The sequence below is a fragment of the Sturnus vulgaris genome, unplaced genomic scaffold (assembly GCF_052056855.1).
Source record: "Sturnus vulgaris isolate bStuVul1 unplaced genomic scaffold, bStuVul1.hap1 Scaffold_506, whole genome shotgun sequence".
NCBI classification, from domain to species: Eukaryota; Metazoa; Chordata; class Aves; order Passeriformes; family Sturnidae; genus Sturnus; species Sturnus vulgaris.
The window spans coordinates 11,274-31,446 of NW_028276503.1; the positions used below are offsets into that span (position 1 = coordinate 11,274).

At 47.4% G+C, this 20,173-nt stretch overlaps 1 long non-coding RNA gene across 1 annotated transcript; it reads left to right on the forward strand.

Moving 5' to 3' along the window:
* The first annotated feature begins 364 nt into the window (after positions 1 to 364).
* LOC148217661 (uncharacterized) lies at positions 365 to 17,073 on the forward strand. Its single transcript, XR_015800886.1, has 5 exons — positions 365 to 752; positions 4,869 to 5,097; positions 7,425 to 7,543; positions 8,087 to 8,277; positions 16,789 to 17,073. It is a non-coding gene; the product is annotated as an uncharacterized LOC148217661 (long non-coding RNA).
* The last annotated feature ends 3,100 nt before the right edge of the window (positions 17,074 to 20,173 follow it).

The window sequence follows — 20,173 nt, forward strand, 5'->3', positions numbered from 1 at the left end:
ACATAAGCTTCGACAGCTCTCAGAGGCTGAAGCCACCGTCAGAGGGTATGCCTGGCTTAAGAAGAGAGAAAGTGATGAGGCGTGGCTGAAAATGGAGTTGACCCACCCTCCTCCTCCCGACATCCCGGTCTCACCGCAAGTCCTCTGCCTTTGTGGAAGGCACGCCGGATGGCACCCTCAAAAAGGAGAAGGTGAAGGCTTCATCACGGACTCCTGTAATGCTTTTAGAGGGGTCTTCAGAGCACTGAACCAGGTCTGGCAGCCAGCTCCCGAGGAGGTGTCAGCTTCAAGTGAGTCGAAAAAATCTCAAGTGCAGTACCGGACGCTACCTGGAATTTCCGGAAGTTGTGTTCCTCCTAAAAAAACAAAACCGAAAGCTCTTTACCACCTCTGAACACACAACCCAAAATCATTGATGCAAATACTCACTGTTTTTGATGCTGTTTTCTTCACTAAATCTTCAAAGCCTTTGCTGCTTTAGATACCTAAAAGCATTTCCTGAAAACAAGCTGAGATAAGGAAAAACAGCCTCTTCACAGAAGTGGCAGGAGAGCCCTTATCCTAGCTGATCCCTGAGAGGGAATGAAGGCCCTCAGCAAAACCTGGGGTTAATATACCCCTGATTGGGCCCCGCCTGGCACACCCAGGAAGAGGAGGAGCAAATCCCACCAGGGATAAAAGGCCTCAGAAGAGCTGCAGCTGTTTGGCTCTCCTGACTTGAATTCAAGAGGAGGAAATTCAAGGAGAAAAAGGTGAGTCTTTTCTCAATATAAAAGAAAAGTTTTCAGGGAAATGAAAGCACTTTCCTTTGGGCAACAACTGCTTTGAGAAAAAGGGCAGAAATCAGGTCAGAAATAAAACTTTGTGTTTCATCAGCATAGCTAAATAACTCAGGTAATTTATTAAGCTGCATAATTGCCCCTTAGCAATTGCTAAGCAGTGCAGCAAATGTGACTAAGCAGTTGGGACTAGAAAGGAATGAGATGAATGGCCTAAGTCTCACAGACACCTCCATTTAGGGTTATCTATATTATAAATAGAAACAGTAAAAATGAAAATTCTCTGTGAAGCAAAACTCACCCCCAGTTCCCCAGTCTTCAGTTGGGAACAGTTGTTTCACGTTCCAAAGGCAGCAAGGCTCGTAAGTGACGGCGGCTCGGGCGTGAGAGAAATGCCGATTCCTTCAGAATTTTAGCAAGCGGAAGCAAAGCCGTAAATGGCGACTGTGGGCCTTTTCCCCGTGAAACTAAACTCATCCTCCCGGTTTGCTAATATGAGTTTGGGGGAGTCGTTTGTCGCTCCAAAGTCATCGAGGGTTCTAAACGGTGGCTAAACGAGTCAGAGAGAAATCCCGATCGGTTTGAAATTTTAGCGGGCGGAAGCCCGGTGTCGGGCACGGGCCCTGGACGAGAACATCGGCGCTTTTCTCTCTGAAACAAAACTCACGTTCCCAGTTTCCCGATGCGAGTTTGGAGGAGGTGTTCGTCACACCAAAGACGGCCGAGTTTCTAATCGGCGGCAGCTCGGGTCCGGCACGAATCCCGATCCGTGCGGCGTTTTAGCTCGGTCTCGGGGGGCAGGGCCCCGGACGCGAACGGTGGCCTATTTGTCTGTGAAATAAACCTCGCTTCACCGGTTTCGTAACGCCTATTTAGAGGAGGCTTTCGGCACTCGAGGAATAGCCGGGGTTTTAAGCGGTGGCACTTTGCGTCGGAGAAATGCCGGTCCGATCGGCATTGTAGCGTGAAACATCTCGGTCCTGGGCACGGAGAGCTGGAGACGAATGGCGGTCCTTTTCCCTGTGAAAAAATCCTCGCTTCCCCAGTCTCCCGGTATCGGTTTTGAGAAGGCTTTGGTGGCTCCAAAGGGAGCCGGGGTTCTAAGTGGCCGCAGCTTGTGTCCGGCAGAAATCCCGATCCGTTCGGCATTTTGGCGGGCGGAATCTCGGTCTTGTGCGCGGAGCGCCGGGCCCAAATGGTAGCCCTTTTCCCCGTGAAACAAAAATCCCTCCCGTCATCTTGACGGAGGCCGTGCCCGAGACCGAGACGCGGGACTCTATGATCCGAGTGATAAAAAGCACTTTCTTGTTCTGACCGCGCCTTAAATACCGTTATAAATGTTCACAGGCAAGCGCTTGCGATTGCTTGAAAGTTCAGGTTGCTCAGCTCTCTGACCAATAGCTCCTGCAGCTCGGTTTGGGACACATCGGTCAAATCCTTATCTATCTCCGATTCTGTCCGGCAGTAGATTTTGCCATTCGTTGTGCCGTAGAGGGCTTTGTTCCCTAGCGTTGCGGGGCTAGCGCTCGTAAAGGCAAAATCCTGGCGTACGGTTCTTGAACCGTGTGAGTGTGTCCTGATCGTGAGAGCGAGTGGGAAAGAGAGCTCGTTTGAGATGTGCTTTTAGCAGGAAGCGAGTGGGAGTTTGGACCCGCGGTTCAGTTCTCGGGCGACTGAAACGGCCGGGGAAAAACGAGGCGAGTGGGGTGCGTGAAACCCTTAAAAACTCCCTCCCTGCTGTTACCGTGGTGCGTGCGTTGTGGTTACCAAAGACAGTATATTCACTCTAACTGTATTTCTGAGGCAATACTGCCTTTTGACTTGTGCAAAAAGTTATAAGGGAAGCACAGCCCGAGTGAAAGAGTTTATTAGGAAATGAGGCATGAATATGATTTTAAGTACAGAGGCTGTGTTTGCAGATTGTTGAAATCAGAATAAGAGCAGCGTCAGTGTAAGGATCCAATCTAACCGGATGAATAGAAGCAATTCCTTTACCTCAGTGGTTTGGGCTTGACCCACGGGAGTTTGTGAATTCAGTGAACTAGTGGACAGACAGGAGGAATAAGAGAACATATTTTTTTTAAAAAGTTTATATCGGACATCTGCTGGAGGACTTGTGGCTTTGGATTGGGAGCTGTGGAAAATTTAGAGAGTTAAGAAAGAGTGAATGAAATAGCTTGTATTTGTAAGAATTTTCCTGCAGTTTTTGGTGCATCTAGAGGTTGGCCTCGTGCCTGGGTGCTATTACTATCGTTCTTCTGCTAACCAGCACAGTAAATGTAAACAACAGCTCCTTGATGGAGCTGGTAAGTGGAAAGTTACATTTAGTACCCGAGCTGTGGGCTGTAAGAAAAAGTCTAGGAAAGGATTGCAAGGATCTTGTCTTGCTGAGTGAAAAGCAGGACAAGAAGCAAAGGACAAGATAATAAGAACTAAAGCAGAGGTACCGGTTTTGTTAAGGAGGGATGACGGGAACTAACCAGAGTAAAGAGATCCCTAAAACCAGTCCTTTGGGGTGCGTTTTGGCACATGGGAAGGAGCTAGCGGGGCACGGAGGCTCAGAGAACCAAAAGACCCTTGAAAAGTTTTGTACACAATGGTGGCCGCTTTATAACTTGAGGGGGGAGCCAGGTGGCCCTCAGCTGGACATTTACATAATGAAACTTTGTTACGGCTTATGTTATTTTTGAGACACGGAAATGGGAGGAGGCGACTTACGCTGAGCGTTTGGGGGTTTTTTTGGTTTTTTCTCTCCTGAATCACCCTGAGTGACAGAAAGATTGTGGACCCAGAGCCCCCTCTGACCCCTTGGTATCGGTCTTAGAAAAAGACAACGAGACTAAATTAAAATAATGTTGCAGTACGTGCTCCGTAAACCGACGCTGCGCACGCCCTGATAAGGTGTATCCAGCTAACCCTCTGGAATAAGAACCGGGGAATTTGTTTGAACCACCCGCTAAAAGGCAAAGGGGGGTGAGAGGGGAAGCAAATTTAAGACGGTTATTAACCTCAACTCCTGCTTTACCTTCTACTTCTGAAAAAAAAAAAAAAGCCAGCTAGAGTTGCTTCAGCTCCTATTCCCTCATTCCACCTCCTGAAATTTCTATGTCCCATCCCCCGCTCCAGTCCCACTCCACCTCCTGAGATTTCTTCTTCTATCCCGATTCCGGCATATGTTCCATCCCCTGCTCTAGTCAAAGCAATTTCTATTTCAACTTCGGTATCCAGAAGGAAGAAAAGGTGATGATCAAAGAAGAGGAGACTGAAAAGAGGAACGGAGCAGAGGATCTTACCCTAGGAGACCCTCCGGATGCAATAAAAGTAGGGAACAAAGAAAAAAAAACTTTTGATAAACACGGGAGCAACATATTCAATGCTAAATAAAGCCTTAATACCAATAACAGATGATTATGTCACAGTAAAGGGGGCAACTGGCCAATCTGAAAGGGCTTATTTTTGTAGCCCATTGAAATATAAGTTTGGGAAACAATGGGGAATTCACAGGTTTTTACGTACGCCCTATGCTCCATTAGCGCTTTTGGGTAAGAATCTATTGGAACTATTAAAAGCAAAAATAATATTCAAAACTGGGGAAATTAGTTTGGAGGTAAATGATCAGCAATACGTGGGACTGTTAAATTTAATGCTAATAACCAAAGATATTGCGGCTGAAAACAAAGAAGAAATTATTAAGAAAATAATAGATCAGCTGCTCCCTGGGGTGTGGGCCTCCAATATACCGGCGAGAGCAAAGAATGCTCTGCCTGTACAAATCTGGCTTAAAGAAGGAAAACAACCGGTTAAAATTAGACAATACCCCTTAAAAAAGGAAAGTAGGGAAGGGATTGGTCCAGTAATTAAGAACTTTTTGCAAATAGGACTACTAAAAAATGTCAATCTGATTTTAATACTCCTATTTTGTCTGTAAAAAAGCCCGATGGATCGTACAGGTTAGTACAAGATTTGCGAGCTGTTACCGGCGGTAGCCAACCCCTACACCTTGTTAACTCGTTTAACATCCAAACTAACCCGGTTTACTTTTTTAGATTTAAAGGATGCTTTCTTTTACCTTTCTCTCCATGAAACCAGCCAGAAAATTTTTGCATTTGAATGGGAAAATCCCAAAACTGGACGTAAAACTCGGCTCACGTGGTGCGTACTACCCCAGGGGCTCAAGAACTCCCCTACCATATTTGGAGAACAGCTGGTAAAAGATCTAGAATCCTGGGAAGCTCCATCAGAAGAGGGACAGCTGCTACAGTATGTGGACGACCTCCTGATAGCTACTGAAACTCAAGAAGCATGTATGGAGTGGACGGTAAGCCTCCTAAATTTTTTGGGGGTCTACAGGGGTATCCCAGAAGAAAGGCCAGATGGTGACATGAACAGTTGTCTATTTGAGCTATGAGATTAGTGCTGGACAAAGAACCTTGGGACGGGATCGCAAGGAAACAATACGCCAGACCGCAACACCCCAAGCGGTGAAAGAACTGAGAACCTTCTTGGGCATGACAGGGTGGTGCAGACTGTGGATTTACAATTATGGGCTGTTAGTCAAACTCCTATATACCTTGATTACAAAAGGAAGCAGAGATCTCCAGTGGATGAAAGAAGCAACACGAGCCTTTGACCAACTAAAGAGGGCTCTCATGTCAGCTCCGGCCCTGGGACTTCGAGATGTGAGTAAACAGCTCTTTCTGTTTTCTCACGAATAGCAGGGGATTGCTCTGGGAATACCAGCGCAAGACCCGGGCCCGTACCGGAGGGCAGTCGCCTACCTCTCCAAACAGCTGGACGCGGCAGCCAAGGGGTGGCCAGGGTGCCTGAGAGCTGTTGCAGCGGTAGCACTGAACATCCGAGAGGCACGCAAATTCACCCTAGGCCAGAAGATGACCGTGGCAGTATCCCACACGGCGTCTGCAGTCCCAGAGGTGAAAGGAAGACGTTGGCTTTCCCCACAAAAATTTCTAAAGTACCAGGCCATACTAACAGAATAAGATGATGTTGAAATTGTGGTAACTAACACCGTCAATGCAGCTTCTTTCCTCAGCAGGAGTATGGGAGAACCAGTGATCCATGACTGCCTGGAGACCACTGAAGCCGCTTACTCCAGTCGCCCGGATCTGAAGGACACCCCTCTTGGGGACGCCGAGACCTGGTTCACTGATGGGAGCAGCTACAGCATCAGTGGAAAAAGACATGCTAGGTATGCAGTTACCACAATAGAGAGGTGATAGAGTCCGGACCATTGCCAACAAATACCTCTGCACAGAAGGCTGAAATAATCACCTTAACCCGGGCCTTAGAGCTAGCTGAAGGAAAAAAACAACATGTATACACCAAAAAGTGAGCTCTGAATTGGAAAAAGGAAATGAGCTGGTGGACTGTGATAGGTTGACTTAGGAAGAAGAAACTCAGAAGACATTCTTCCTAAGGGAATTTCCTCTGTGGGGGTTGGGATACCTGCAACAGCCAATTAGAGAAAGTTAGTTCGCCCCGTGAACACACATTTTGAGGAAGGTAATCCGGAACCGACCCTCTTTGTCTTCCGGCGGCTGAGCAGGTAACATCAACCCGAGCTTCCCTCTCCCCCATGTGGGGGGGGGGAGGCTCGGGAGGCCGCTTGGGCCCCGTTTGCCAACGAGGGGGACCCGATGGCCACGGGGAGAAAAAGTTGTGTGATAAGACCTTCACGGCTTCCTCCTCCACGGGCCTGCGGCTCTGGCGTGGGGGGAGGCTGACTCTTGCTGCCGCCGGACGGGCCGGGCCTGCCCGGGTGGCCATGAGCAGTGTGGGGCTGTAGCCCAGCCCCAGAAAGGCTGATTAACACCTCAGCTGCCTCCCAGCTCGGCCTGAGCCTGGCCCAACTCTTGTAGTTGTGTTAAACTTTAACTCTTTAGTGCTCAGATAAGATTTGCAAAGCCTCCAGCCTTTCCTTTGAATATGAAAGGGAATAAGAAGATTTCTGAAGTCAGTGATGTAAGAGCTAAGTTTTTAAGATGGAAAGAGAATGAGAAGATGCTGAAATGGCTGAAAATCTTTTTGTGAAATCGTAGGAATGAACTGATGTACTGAATATTCCTATAAACCATGGAAAGAGACATGGGGGGATGGAAATGTTCCATTTAATAGATGATTTGACTAAAAAGCACCTGTGTTGAGAATTTCTGTCCTGAGAAAAGAAGGGGATTTTGGTTTTCTGAAGATGAAGCCTGAGCAGAGAAAAAGGAGACAAAGAGAATCTTTGCTGTCAAACATTTCATTCTTAAAAGTAATACCCCATGAGACAGACATGGCCCACATCTACAACTTTGGGACGGTTGTAGAGTTGGGAGGAGCGTCACGGTTGCAGGTTCCCGGGCGGATGCAAATCGTGAAAGATAAAACCACAAGAGAACTGGTTTTTTCCTTCTTGTGGGAAAAATCCCTACAACTTCCACAAGAAGAAGCTTCTTTCTCCAGAAGTGAACTGAGAAAGACTAAATTGGGCACTGACCGAAGTATTTGTTATATGTTTGTTTTGTTGTTATGAAGATTGGGAGAGGGAGGGAAGGAGTGATCTAAAAACTCTTATTCTGAAAAAAATTTTTTTTTCCTCTCTTTTTGTTTGTGTAGTTAATAAATTTTCTTTTATACTCTCTCAAGTTTTAGGCCTGCCTTGCTCTCTTACTCCTGGTTCTGTCTCACAACAAGAAAAATAAGTTTATTCAAATTAGCAACTCAAACTCAAGACATGGACAGAAAGGCAAAAGAAACAGCTAAAGGTAAGGTAATTATTAAAACAATTGAGGCATCTTTAATTCTAGATGGGCAAATTTCTATGAAAGGTAAGCCAGGATACAATAAAAGGGACAAAAGGCTCATTGGAATGAGTAAAGTGAGTAAATGGGATGAGTAAATGAATAGATGGAGCGAGTAAATAAGTAAGTAAATAAAATAAGTTTTAAGTGCTTTTAGAGAGTAAAAGATCTTAGATGCCTGAGAAGTAGCACATGCTCTAGTGAAGGTTAAAAAACATGCTAGTGTTTCCTTAAGGGCTCCAAGAACCTAGCTTCAGATACAATAGTCAAGAATATTGCTTACATTTTTCAGTTAAAACAAGATAGGCCACGTGCGTAGTTTATACGTAGCCTAGCGTGCTAAAAAACTACAATTCTGATAGGTTAAGGAGTAGCGGTCCGAGTTTGTGTCTTAGCTTGCTTGGAAGTTTCTATAAAAGAACACGCCTCGGGGAGAGCCGGGGCTTCATGCCGTGGCTTTATGCCATTGCTTTAATGCCTTTGCTTTGCTCTGTTTTTGCCTTTGAGACTGATGCAGTTCTACAAGAAATAACTTTACAGCAACCGTTAGCTGCTTCGCTTTTTTAAAAAGGAGAACAAGCCCAACAGCGTAGGAGCCCTTAAAGGCACCCGGAGGTTTCCAGAAACTCGTTACACTCCCCACGGATGAAGACCCGTCTATTGGCCGAGGACCACGAGGACGTCCGTCTCCTCTGCTGGTAGCTATTTTCCCTTCCCTCTCTCTTTTTCTCTCTGTACTTTGTTTCTTATATCTCTCTACTCGATCGCAACTGAGTTGTTGCCATCTAAAAAAAATGCATTGCTGTGAAAAAACTCATTTTGTCCCCTGCCATTTGCCTGTTTGCACCTTTGAGATCAAAAGAACCATCACGAGCCCCGCCCCGTATCAAGCGGATCGTGAGGGTAAATTGGTGTCATGGACAGGATTTTCTGGCAGACAGAAGGGATGCGAGGTTGTCTGTAGTCTGTAGCAGGGGAAGGAAGTCTTACTCCAGCCGCACCTAGCTGGCCACCTTGAAAGGGTGAGCCTGTCTAGAAAGCAAGGGGGGTAATTCTGATTTCCCGCAGACTGCAGACACCTTGGTGTAAAGCATCCCCACACTCGCTCGAGGGCTCTGTCGTCAGAATTTCACAAAAGATCTACTGGTGCAAAAGGCGGGACGCTGTTGTTGTTGTTTTTTATGATGTTTGACTGCTTGGTGTAGCTAAGAGACAACCCGGTGTTTTGTAACTAAGGACTGCCTTCCAAGTAGTTTGGTCTCTTCACCCGCACAGGGAAGCGAAGGGGGGCACACAGGGGAAGCTGTTTCGTTGTGTGTGGTAACTTAAGAGATAGACCTCCCCGTTGTGGTTTTTACTTTTCCCTTCACAAAATGACTGAGAATTCCACTGTAACAGATAAAGCTGCATTTTGTGCTCTATTAGCTAAATATAGGGGCAGACCGTCCCAAGGTGGGTAAAAATGGGCCAACAAAAATTGGTTTAATCTAGAAAATACCATTGATAGAATATGTTCTTTTGCAACATGAATCAAAGTTCAGACGGGGCAACAAGATAACCGTACTCTGCTCGGTTTTGGGAGCTTCTCTTTGTCCTGGTTTTGGGCAAATTTGGGGGGAAAACCTCCAGAAGGAGCCCCCAGACAGCAAACCCCACGACTCCTCCCCCCCACCCCACCGGGTTCGGGAAGAATTTCCTCGGAGAAGAGTGGGAGAAAAAACCTGTTTATTTAACAAGCAAGACACTCCCCAGCACAGGGAAAAAAGACAACACCAGCTGACAAAAAAAACTCTTTCACCGTTCTGAAGGGATGACAAACTCAGTCTCTCTGGCGAGTGGTCGCTCAGTTATCAGTCTCTGGCGCTGGGGATGACTGCTGCCGGTGACAGAGTGTAGACTCCCGGTGTTTCTTGGGGTTTCCCAGGTCCCCGTCCGGAACAGGTTCAGATGGTATCCAGGAGAGGGAGGGGACGGGGTGGAAGAGAAAACAGTCCAGGGGAAAAGTTGGACTGCCTAGCTGAACTAACTAATAAGGAAAAAGCAAGGGCAGAGCGAAGGAAAGAAAAAGAGGCAGAAGCGAGCAAGCAGGCAAGCAAGCAAGCAAGCAAGCAGGCAAGCAAGCAGGCAAGCAAGCAGACAAACCGAGCTAAAACCTCTCCTAAACATAGACCATGGGGGAGGTGAGCCGGCTGATAACAAGACAAAACAAAGCTTCACTCTCAGAGTCAGTCCTGGAAGCACAGGACATAATACCAAACATAATCAGGACACACGATTGGAGATACAAACACCATAACATCACCCTAGGACATTCCACCCCTTATCTCCATATCGTGAACATACTAAACAGCATGTAAAAACTTCAGCAAGTAGAAATTTCCATCTTTCACTTACTCGGACACATTTTCTTCCATCTCACTTGCTCAAACCTTCGACACTTACACATTTCCTTCTATCTCACTTGCTCAGACCTTTGACACTTACATATTTCCTTCTGTCTCATGCTGCCTCACCCCACAATCAGATCTCCCTGAGGCACACATCGTGTTGTTCCATCTCTCTGCGTTACCCACCATGTACAACCTGGTCCTTGAGCAAAGACAATCCCACGAATGGGTTTGTCTGTACTCGGGGCAGAATTGATCCAAACTGCCTTCCCTAACAAACCTCTGATATGTGCCACTGGGACTTTGTCTCCATCTACCATATTCAGGGACTCAGACTGGGCAGGGCCCGCTCGGTTGGTGGAACCCCGGGTGTTAACTAACCAAGTGGCCTTTGCTAAATGCTGCTCCCAGTTTTTGAATGATCCCCCACCCAATGCTCTCAAGGTGGTTTTTAACAGTCCATTGTACCTTTCCACTTTCCCTGCAGCTGGTGCATGGTAGGGGATATGGTACACCCACTCAATGCCATGTTCCCTAGCCCAAGTGTTGATAAGGCTATTCTTGAAATGAGTCCCATTGTCTGACTCAATCGTCTCAGGGGTGCCATGCCTCCAAAGGACCTGCTTTTCAAGGCCCAGGATGGTGTTACGGGCTGTAGCGTGAGACACAGGGTAGGTCTCCAACCATCCAGTGGTGGCTTCCACCATGGTTAGTACATAGCGCTTGCCTTGGCATGTCTGGGGCAGTGTGATGTAGTCAATCTGCCAGGCCTCTCCATATTTGTACTTGGACCACCGCCCCCCATACCAGAGGGGCTTCATCCGCTTGGCTTGCTTGATGGCAGCGCATGTCTCACAGTCATGGATAACTTGAGAAATACTGTCCATGGTTAGATCCACCCCTCGGTCTCGTGCCCACTTATATGTGGCATCTCTGCCCTGATGACCTGAGGCATCATGGGCCCATCGAGCCAGGAACAACTCTCCCTTGTGTTCCCAATCAAGGTCTATCTTCGACACCCCTATCTTTGCAGCCTGATCTACCTGCTGATTGTTTTTCTGCTCTTCATTAGCCCTACTTCTGGGAACATGGGCATCTACATGGCGAACCTTCACAGGTAATTTCTCTAACCGGGTAGCGATATCTTTCCACTCTTCAGCAGCCCAAATTGGTTTTCCTCTACGCTGCCAGTTAGCCTCTTTCCATCTCTCCAACCATCCCCACAGAGCATTGGCTACCATCCATGAATCGGTATAAAGGTAAAGCTTTGGCCACTTCTCTCTTCCTGCAATGTCTAAGGCCAGTTGAACCGCTTTGAGTTCAGCAAGTTGACTGGATCCACCCTCTCCTTCAATGGCCTCTGCTACCCGTCGCGTGGGGCTCCATACGGCTGCTTTCCACCTCCGATTCATCCCCACAATGCGACACGAACCGTCGGTGAATAGAGCATAGCGTGTTTCCTCTGCTGGCAGTTGGTTATATGGTGGGGCTTCTTCAGCCCGTGTCACTGGTTCTTGTTCCTCATCTGTGACACCAAAACTTTCACCTTCAGGCCAATTTGTAATTACTTCCAAAATCCCAGGGCGATTCAGTTTTCCAATCCGGGTGCGCTGTGTAATGAGGGCAATCCACTTGCTCCATGTAGCACTGGTGGCATGGTGGGTTGAGGGAACCTTTCCTCTGAACATCCACCCCAGCACTGGTAGTCGGGGTGCCAGAAGGAGTTGTGCTTCTGTGCCAACCACCTCTGAGGCTGCTTGGACCCCTTCGTAGGCGGCCAAGATCTCCTTCTCTGTTGGGGTGTAGTTAGCTTCAGACCCTCTGTAGCTCCGACTCCAAAATCCTAATGGTCGGCCTCGAGTCTCACCAGGCACCTTCTGCCACAGGCTCCAGGACAGACCATGGTTCCTGGCTGCAGAGTAGAGCACGTTCTTCACATCTGGTCCCGTCCTGACTGGGCCAAGGGCTACTGCATGAGCAATTTCCTGCTTTATCTGGGCAAAAGCTTGTTGCTGCTCAGGGCCCCAATGGAAATCGTTCTTCTTGCGGGTGACCAGGTAAAGAGGGCTCACGATCTGACTGTACTCAGGAATGTGCATCCTCCAAAAACCTATGGCGCCTAAGAAAGCTTGTGTCTCCTTCTTGTTGGTTGGTGGGGACATAGCTGTGATTTTGTTGATGACATCAGTAGGAATCTGACGCCGTCCATCTTGCCACTTCACTCCCAGGAACTGGATCTCTCGAGCAGGTCCCTTAACTTTACTCTTCTTGATGGCGAAGCCGGCTTCCAGGAGGATTTGGATGATTCTCTCTCCTTTCTTGAACACTTCTGCTGCTGTGTTCCCCCACACAATGATATCATCAATATATTGTAAATGTTCTGGAGCCTCACCTTTTTCTAGTGTAGTCTGGATAAGTCCATGGCAGATAGTAGGACTGTGCTTCCACCCCTGGGGCAGTCGATTCCAGGTGTACTGCACTCCCCTCCATGTGAAAGCGAACTGAGGCCTGCACTCTGCTGCCAGAGGAATGGAGAAAAATGCATTGGCGATATCGATAGTGGTGTACCACTTTGCTGCCTTGGACTCCAGCTCGTACTGCAGTTCCAGCATGTCCGGCACGGCAGCGCTCAGTGGTGGAGTCACCTCATTCAATGCACGATAGTCTACGGTCAATCTCCATTCTCCTTCAGATTTACGCACAGGCCAGATGGGGCTGTTGAAGGGTGAGTGGGTTTTGCTGACCACCCCTTGGCTCTCCAGCTCACGGATCATTTTATGGATGGGAACCACAGCATCTCGAGTTGTTCTGTATTGTCGGCGATGCACTATGGAAGTGGCAATTGGTACCTTTTGCTCTTCTCCTTTCAGAAGTCCTACAGTACTTGGATTCTCAGACAGTCCAGACAAGGTGTTCAATTGCTGGATGCCCTCTGTCACCACAGCTGCTATCCCAAATGCCCACCTGAATCCTTTTGGATCTTTAAAATACCCCCTTCGGAGGTAATCTATGCCCAAAATGCATGGGGCCTCTGGGCCAGTCACAATTGGATGTTTTTTCCATTCATGTCCAGTCAAGCTCACATCAGCTTCCACCAAGGTAAAGTCCTGTGATCCACCTGTCACACCAGCAATAGAAACAGATTCTGCCCCCACATATCTTGATGGGACTAATGTGCATTGGGCACCAGTATCAACCAAAGCTTTATACTTTTGTGGTTCCGATGTGCCAGGCCAACGAATCCACACAGTCCAGAAGACACGATTTTCCCTCGCCTCTTCCTGGCTAGAGGCAGGGCCCCTCTAAGCCTGTTTATCCTTCTTTCCTTGGGCATATGTCTTAGAGGTTCCTTCAAGGGGATCAGATATATCATCATCATCATACCTGGCAGCTTGGCTACGGGCAACTGGAGCTGCTCTCCTTTTGGTGGAACTTCCTCTTTGGGTCTTGCCTTCCTTCAATTCACGCACCCGTTGTGCCAGAGCAGCAGTAGATTTTCCATCCCATCTCCTCATGTTTTCTCCGCAATCACGTAGGAAGAACCACAGCTCAGCTCGTGGGGTGTACCTCCTCTCCCCATCAGGGGAACGTCTGCGTTGGATACCAGGGCCTCTAATTTGTACTGCTGAGATTTGGAGAAGGTCCTCTTTAATCTCCTCCCTGAGTCTTTTATGATTCTCCTCTATCTTGTCTTCTAATTTCTGCAGACGTGTTTCCACAGCTGCAATTCTGGCATGTGTTGGGCCATGCACAGCATCTGCATATGCTCGGAGCTTCTTTGCCATATCAAGCACGGTCTCATCCCTCTCGTCCCGCTTCATTATTGCTAAAGCAGAAGCGTATTCATGGGGCCCAAGTCGTACAAGTTTTCGCCACATCACAGATGTACACGGTACCAAGTCCGGATTCCTAGTTGTTATGTCATCTGAGAAGATAATCTCTGCCACTGCCATTTCTCTCAGGCGTTGGATCCCTTGTTCTATCGTCTTCCAGTGGGTCTGCTGCATATAAAGATCATCTGCACACAGGTATCTTTGTGCTACACTGTCCAGGACCCGTGCCCAGAGGCTGTGAGGGTTAGGCCCTCTCATCATTCCTTGGTCGATGACAGGATCATGTGACAGGGATCCCAAATGCCTGGCTTCAGTGCCATCCAGAATTGTAGCCTCGCCTGCAGCATCCCAAAGACGGACCAACCAACTAATTATAGACTCATCAGGTCGTCGGGTGTAATCCTTTCTTAGGCCACGGAGGTCCTTTAGGGAAAAAGACTCAATATTGGCCTCTGATCTTTTACCAGTTGCTTTGACTCCTGGTTTTATGTCAGGAGGCGTCGAGGGTCCTTCTCCTGCATCATCATCATCATCATCATCCACTGGTCGATCAGTCTTGTCTGTGCACTTTCCACTTCTCGTGCTGGTAGCAACAGCCATTGGTTGAGGCTTACTGACAGGTTTAGCTGCTGGCTTAGGCTCACTGTCTGGTGTAGTTGTTGGCCTCGAGCCTGGGGTGTTGGCTGCAGCCTGAGTGACTGGGATAGTGGCTGATTTATCTGCCTGTCCCCCTTCCTCTGTCTGCTGCCCTACAGTATCTAGCAGGGTACGGTAAGCATATGCCAGGGCCCAGCTCATTGCAATGATCTTCTCCTTAGAATTACCATGGCACTTCTCTTTCAGGTACTTTGCCACCTCAGCTGGGTTCTGAATTTGTTCACATGGAAAATCCCAGGATGTAGGGTCAGAAAATTCCTTTAAGATTTGGCCCATATCCTCCCATTTCCCACACCATTCAGGATTCCTCACGCCTGGCTCTACTCTGGGGTCAGGGGTCTCAGCCCCTCTAGAAATCTCAGCTCTCATTCTAGAGAAACTGCAGACTGTATAGAGAAAGCTTACTATATTAAACACCAGAAAGATGGTCTCTTTAACACTCAGGGGGAACTGAACATTCTCTAATAAGGATGTAACAAATTCAGAGGAGAAGAAGGAGAACAAAGGCTGAAAAGCCTCATCCCCTGCTTCTCCTCTAACAAACTGAGTGCACAACCACAACCAAGAACCATACATTCCTGGAACAGATTCCAGCACCTTTATAAATCTCCTGCAGGCCATTAAAACCAAGCCCAGCCCGATGGATATTTTGGTCAATGCCCCTCTGCTACAGAAACTACGCATTAGGGACAATACCGGAGCTATTTCTGGATAAGCAAATAAACCCAGGGACCACAAAGGTATTAAGACTTCAAAAAACCCTAGGGACCAAAAACCCATGCAGGCCTCCACCCCAAAAGACATGAATTCCAACAACATAGCCAATAACTGCTCTATACCAACACAAAAGAATTTGAACCAAATTATTATTAGAACAGGGTTTTTTCCCACTTTCTCGAGCCTCGAGTTGGGCGCCAATTTATTTGTCCTGGTTTTGGGCAAATTTGGGGGGAAAACCTCCAGAAGGAGCCCCCAGACAGCAAACCCCACGACTCCTCCCCCCCACCCCCCCCACCGGGTTCGGGAAGAATTTCCTCGGAGAAGAGTGGGAGAAAAAACCTGTTTATTTAACAAGCAAGACACTCCCCAGCACAGGGAAAAAAGACAACACCAGCTGACAAAAAAAACTCTTTCACCGTTCTGAAGGGATGACAAACTCAGTCTCTCTGGCGAGTGGTCGCTCAGTTATCAGTCTCTGGCGCTGGGGATGACTGCTGCCGGTGACAGAGTGTAGACTCCCGGTGTTTCTTGGGGTTTCCCAGGTCCCCGTCCGGAACAGGTTCAGATGGTATCCAGGAGAGGGAGGGGACGGGGTGGAAGAGAAAACAGTCCAGGGAAAAAGTTGGACTGCCTAGCTGAACTAACTAATAAGGAAAAAGCAAGGGCAGAGCGAAGGAAAGAAAAAGAGGCAGAAGCGAGCAAGCAGGCAAGCAAGCAGGCAAGCAAGCAGACAAACCGAGCTAAAACCTCTCCTAAACATAGACCATGGGGGAGGTGAGCCGGCTGATAACAAGACAAAACAAAGCTTCACTCTCAGACTCAGTCCTGGAAGCACAGGACATAATACCAAACATAATCAGGACACACGATTGGAGATACAAACACCATAACATCACCCTAGGACACTCTTGTAGCTGCCGTAGAAACTCGCCCTAAGCGAGGAAGCGAGGAAAACACAATCGTAGATTCTTTACAAAACGTAGTTGCAATTTTGTAAAAACAATTAGATGAAGAAAGGAATGAAAATCGTTTGTTATGAGCTGCCCTAAGAGAAGAATGTGCCAAAAAATCAAGGCAGATTGAAACACCCACAGAAAGAGAGGAGAAGGAAATTGTTCATATTAATCAAATTTATCTCCACAGACGAGCCAAATTCCTTTAGGAAATCAAATAGGAAGTTTGTTAAAAGGATCTGTGTGACGTTCATCGTATGTAAGAAGCTTAGATTGATGACACCGAGAAGTCATATTACTATAAACTGGGTGATAAGGATCAACGCTTAGATGAGAGCCATTTTTTCCTATACAGTGAAACAAATTATAATTGTCCATAGTGAATGAGCCTAAAATTTCTAATTCTTTGAAGGTCAGATTTATCAACTCTAGAATTATCAATCTAAGTTCGTTGTCTCGAGCTAGGGGTGGGGAAAATGTGATGATTATTATATGGCCAATATTTATCAAAAGTAACATTATCAAAACCTTCTGGGAAAGGCACTCCAACTACATGAGTAAAGCTTCCTTGTAAAAATAAAAACAAAAGGTTAAAAACACCATACACCTGCACAAATAATAATACAACTCCATCTTTTTTCTTGATCCGTTCCTGGCAGTCAGTTTTCTCCCGGTGATTCTGCGCAGTTTCGTGTTCAGGTGCCTGTCTCCTGGCTTCCACTCACAGGGTCACTAGCTGGATAATGAATGGAGCAAAGAGCTGGAAAATCGAACAAGGCACACAGCAAATCTCTTCCCCACACGGTGATGGGTTTCTGCACCAGATAGGGGCGAATCAATGCTTTCTTTCCTTCTGGTCCTATAACAGTAATCATAGATTTACTTTGCAAGCAAGGAGTGCCACCTCCGTGTAAGGGTCGGTCCGAAGTTCCCCTCGATTTTGCCTCCCGACCGTCGCGAGGAGACCTCGAGGACCCCCACCCAGGCTGACTCCCGACAATGGTTTGCCGGCCGGGCCAAGGTGGATGCTCGTGACTGCGTGCTGGTGTATTGTGTTCACTGGACTGTGCTGTCGTGGCACCAACCAGAGGTCGCGTTGTACCAACTGAGGACTGCTTGACCGTACCTGTCTCCTGCAGCACCACACAATGGTCCATAAATCTTCCCACCTCTTGGCCAGAGGCCGCTCGCTTTGGATAAGGACTATAAAGAGCGACCCTCTGGAAAAGACCTTTTGAGATCTCTCCACCGAGGAAGACACGTCTACCCCCTGGAGAAGACCCCTGAGATCTCCCCACGGACGAAGACTCGTCTATCGGATGACCCGCGAGGACGCCCGTCTCGTCTGTTGGTAGCTATTTTCCCATCCCTTCCTTTCCTTCCCCTTTCCCTATACTTTGTTTCCTATACCTCTCCCCTTTACCGTAACTGAATTGTCGGCATTTGATGAAATGCATTGCTGTTGTTGAATAAACTGATTTTCTGCCGTTGAATAAACTGATTTTGTCCCCTGCATTTTGCCTGTTTGCACCCTTCTGATCAAAAGAACCATCACGACCCCCGCTCCGCATTAATAGCGGATCGTGACGCTCCGATATCTGCGAGGGCACCTGAAGGACTTACAAAGTTCCAATTTCTTGGCCAAACAGAATGAGATATTACAGTAACATCAGCTCCTTTGATATCAGCGCCTGTGATATCAACTTGAGTTCCACACTCTGACAATTCGCAAGTCAGCAGTGGTCATTGGCGAAACAAATCCGGTTGCTTTCCAGGGGTTCCTGGTGTTGTTTTAAAGTCCCCTTTTCCCTCCAGGGTATTGTTACATTCGTCAGTTTCTCGTACCGCAGTGGCAATCGGCGTTATCTTCCCCCGCCTTTCTCGCGTCTGGAGAAGCTGGCAGGGACTGCTCGGAGGGGATCGGCGGTGAGACTTCAGGTGGAATGCGGGACGGGGAGCGGTTTCGGGACAAAGATCTCCACAAGCAAACGGCAAGCCGGGAGTAAATCTGTTGCTATTTTGTTGCGGTGAGAAATGTTATATAATTTAACCGCTACAGAGTCCCAGAAGTCTCTAGTACAGATCTCTTCAGAGTTAGCATTTGGGACATGAGTTATAGTCCATGTTACAATCTGTTTGAGCTCTTGCTTAGGCAAGACTTGATTCAATTAAAGATTAAAAATGCTGATACACATCCCTCTGATTTGCAGATATATTCTGCCCCGTGATTACCCAGTGCGCACCTGCTGTCTTCCTCTGCAGCAGAAGCCGTCGAGCTCCGGTCCGCGTACCGTCCAGCAGCAACGATGTCCAGGCACCGGTCGCTTTTCCTTCAACGTGCCTAATCCTCTTCCCTTTCAAGTTCACCGGGAGGCCTCTTACTGAAGAATATTCCGATTCTGCCCTTTAAAATCTGGGCGCCAATTGTAAGAGCCGAAATCGAGCGACGCGGGGCTCCGGGCAGCTCTTGAAAACGCCGTTTATTATATCCAAATGATACAGCCATTCACGGGTCGTGGGTGACAAGAGCCCAGCCCACAGCCTTTTCAGCTGTAGGTTTGTCCGAAGCCCCCTCCGGCTCTGGTGACGATGCGTTATACGCTTTTCATTACAGAGCGTCTTAACGCACGACAACCAAGCAATACTTTTACTATTACCTATGACCTATCCTAACTACTAACATTACAGTATTCGTGTTGCTATTTCCAGTCGCAAAAGGTTAGGATGTTACAGTTTACGCTAGAAGGCGTTGTTCAGTTTTCTTGCAGTGGAAAATTCTGAGATCTCTTCTCTACTTGCAACATCGGCTTCCTTGTTTGTCTGTGAAAATCCTTTTGTTTGGTAAAACATCTTTTGTTTGAGGAGGGTTTTTCCTTTGCTCTAAGCCAAAAAATCCCCTTCCAACTCACTTGCTCTTTGCCTTCTAGTCACCCAGTAAGGCTGGCTCAGCAGTTCTTCTCTTCTATATCAAAACTTGCTGTCATTTCTATTCCTTCTTCAGATTCTACATTCAAAGATCTTTCTGTGACACGTATGTATCTGTGAGAACTTCCTGTCCAATCCTTATCGTTCCCAACACATCTGAATAGCCTTGAGTTACAAATTCCACCGGAGAAAATTAAAAAACCTTCTCAGGAGATGAAGTTCTTGGGAATTGGGTGGAAAGGAGATATGACATGTATTCCACCTGACAGTTGAACTTCCTTAGATCAAATTAAAATGCCTGGATCCAGGAAAGAGCTTCAACAAGCTCCAGGACTATTAGTGTTCTGGAGAAAACACATTCCAGATTTTTCAATAATTGCCAGGCCTCTTTATGACTTGCTGAGGAAAGGGGTGAAATGGGATTGAACTTCTCAGGAGGAAGCGCTGCAATTGCTGATTTTTCAAGCGACTGCGCATCAAGCTCTAGGCCCTATTCATCCCACAGATCCTTTCCAGGTAGAATGGAGATTTCCCACCTCAGGGTTGTCGGTGCGCATATGGCAAGGGGGCCCGGAGGGCCCTACAAGGCCAGTGGGTTTCTATTCCTGTGGTTTTAAACATGCCGATAAAAGGTACGCTACTTGGGAAAAGGGACTTTTTGTTGGTAGCTTAGCTCTCACAGAAGTGAAGAAAATTACAGGTCAACAATCACTTGTATTGAGAGGCCCTTTCAAAATTATTCAAGTGGTTACCAGCAGGACCCCTCCCCCTGAGGGGTAGCCCAAAGAACCTCAGTCAGGAAGTGGTATGCGCAGATCGAGCATTACTGTAACATCTTCTTAGTAACAGAAGGAGCTGCAAAAAATCTGGCAATACAAGAAACTGAAAGCTTGGCTAGCGGCCATGACAAACCTGCCTCGTTAATTAAAGTGGCCCCTCCTTTTTCTCCCAAAAAACTGGCAAATTCTTGGTTAGCTGATGCATCTGCTAAACGAGAGGGAAAGGTGTGGAAATACAGGGCAGTAGCTCTCCATACTTCATCTGGTAAGCGAATTATTAGTGAGAGAGAAGGCAGTGCTCAGGTGGGTGAGCTGATTGCTGTTTGGAGTGTTTTCCAGT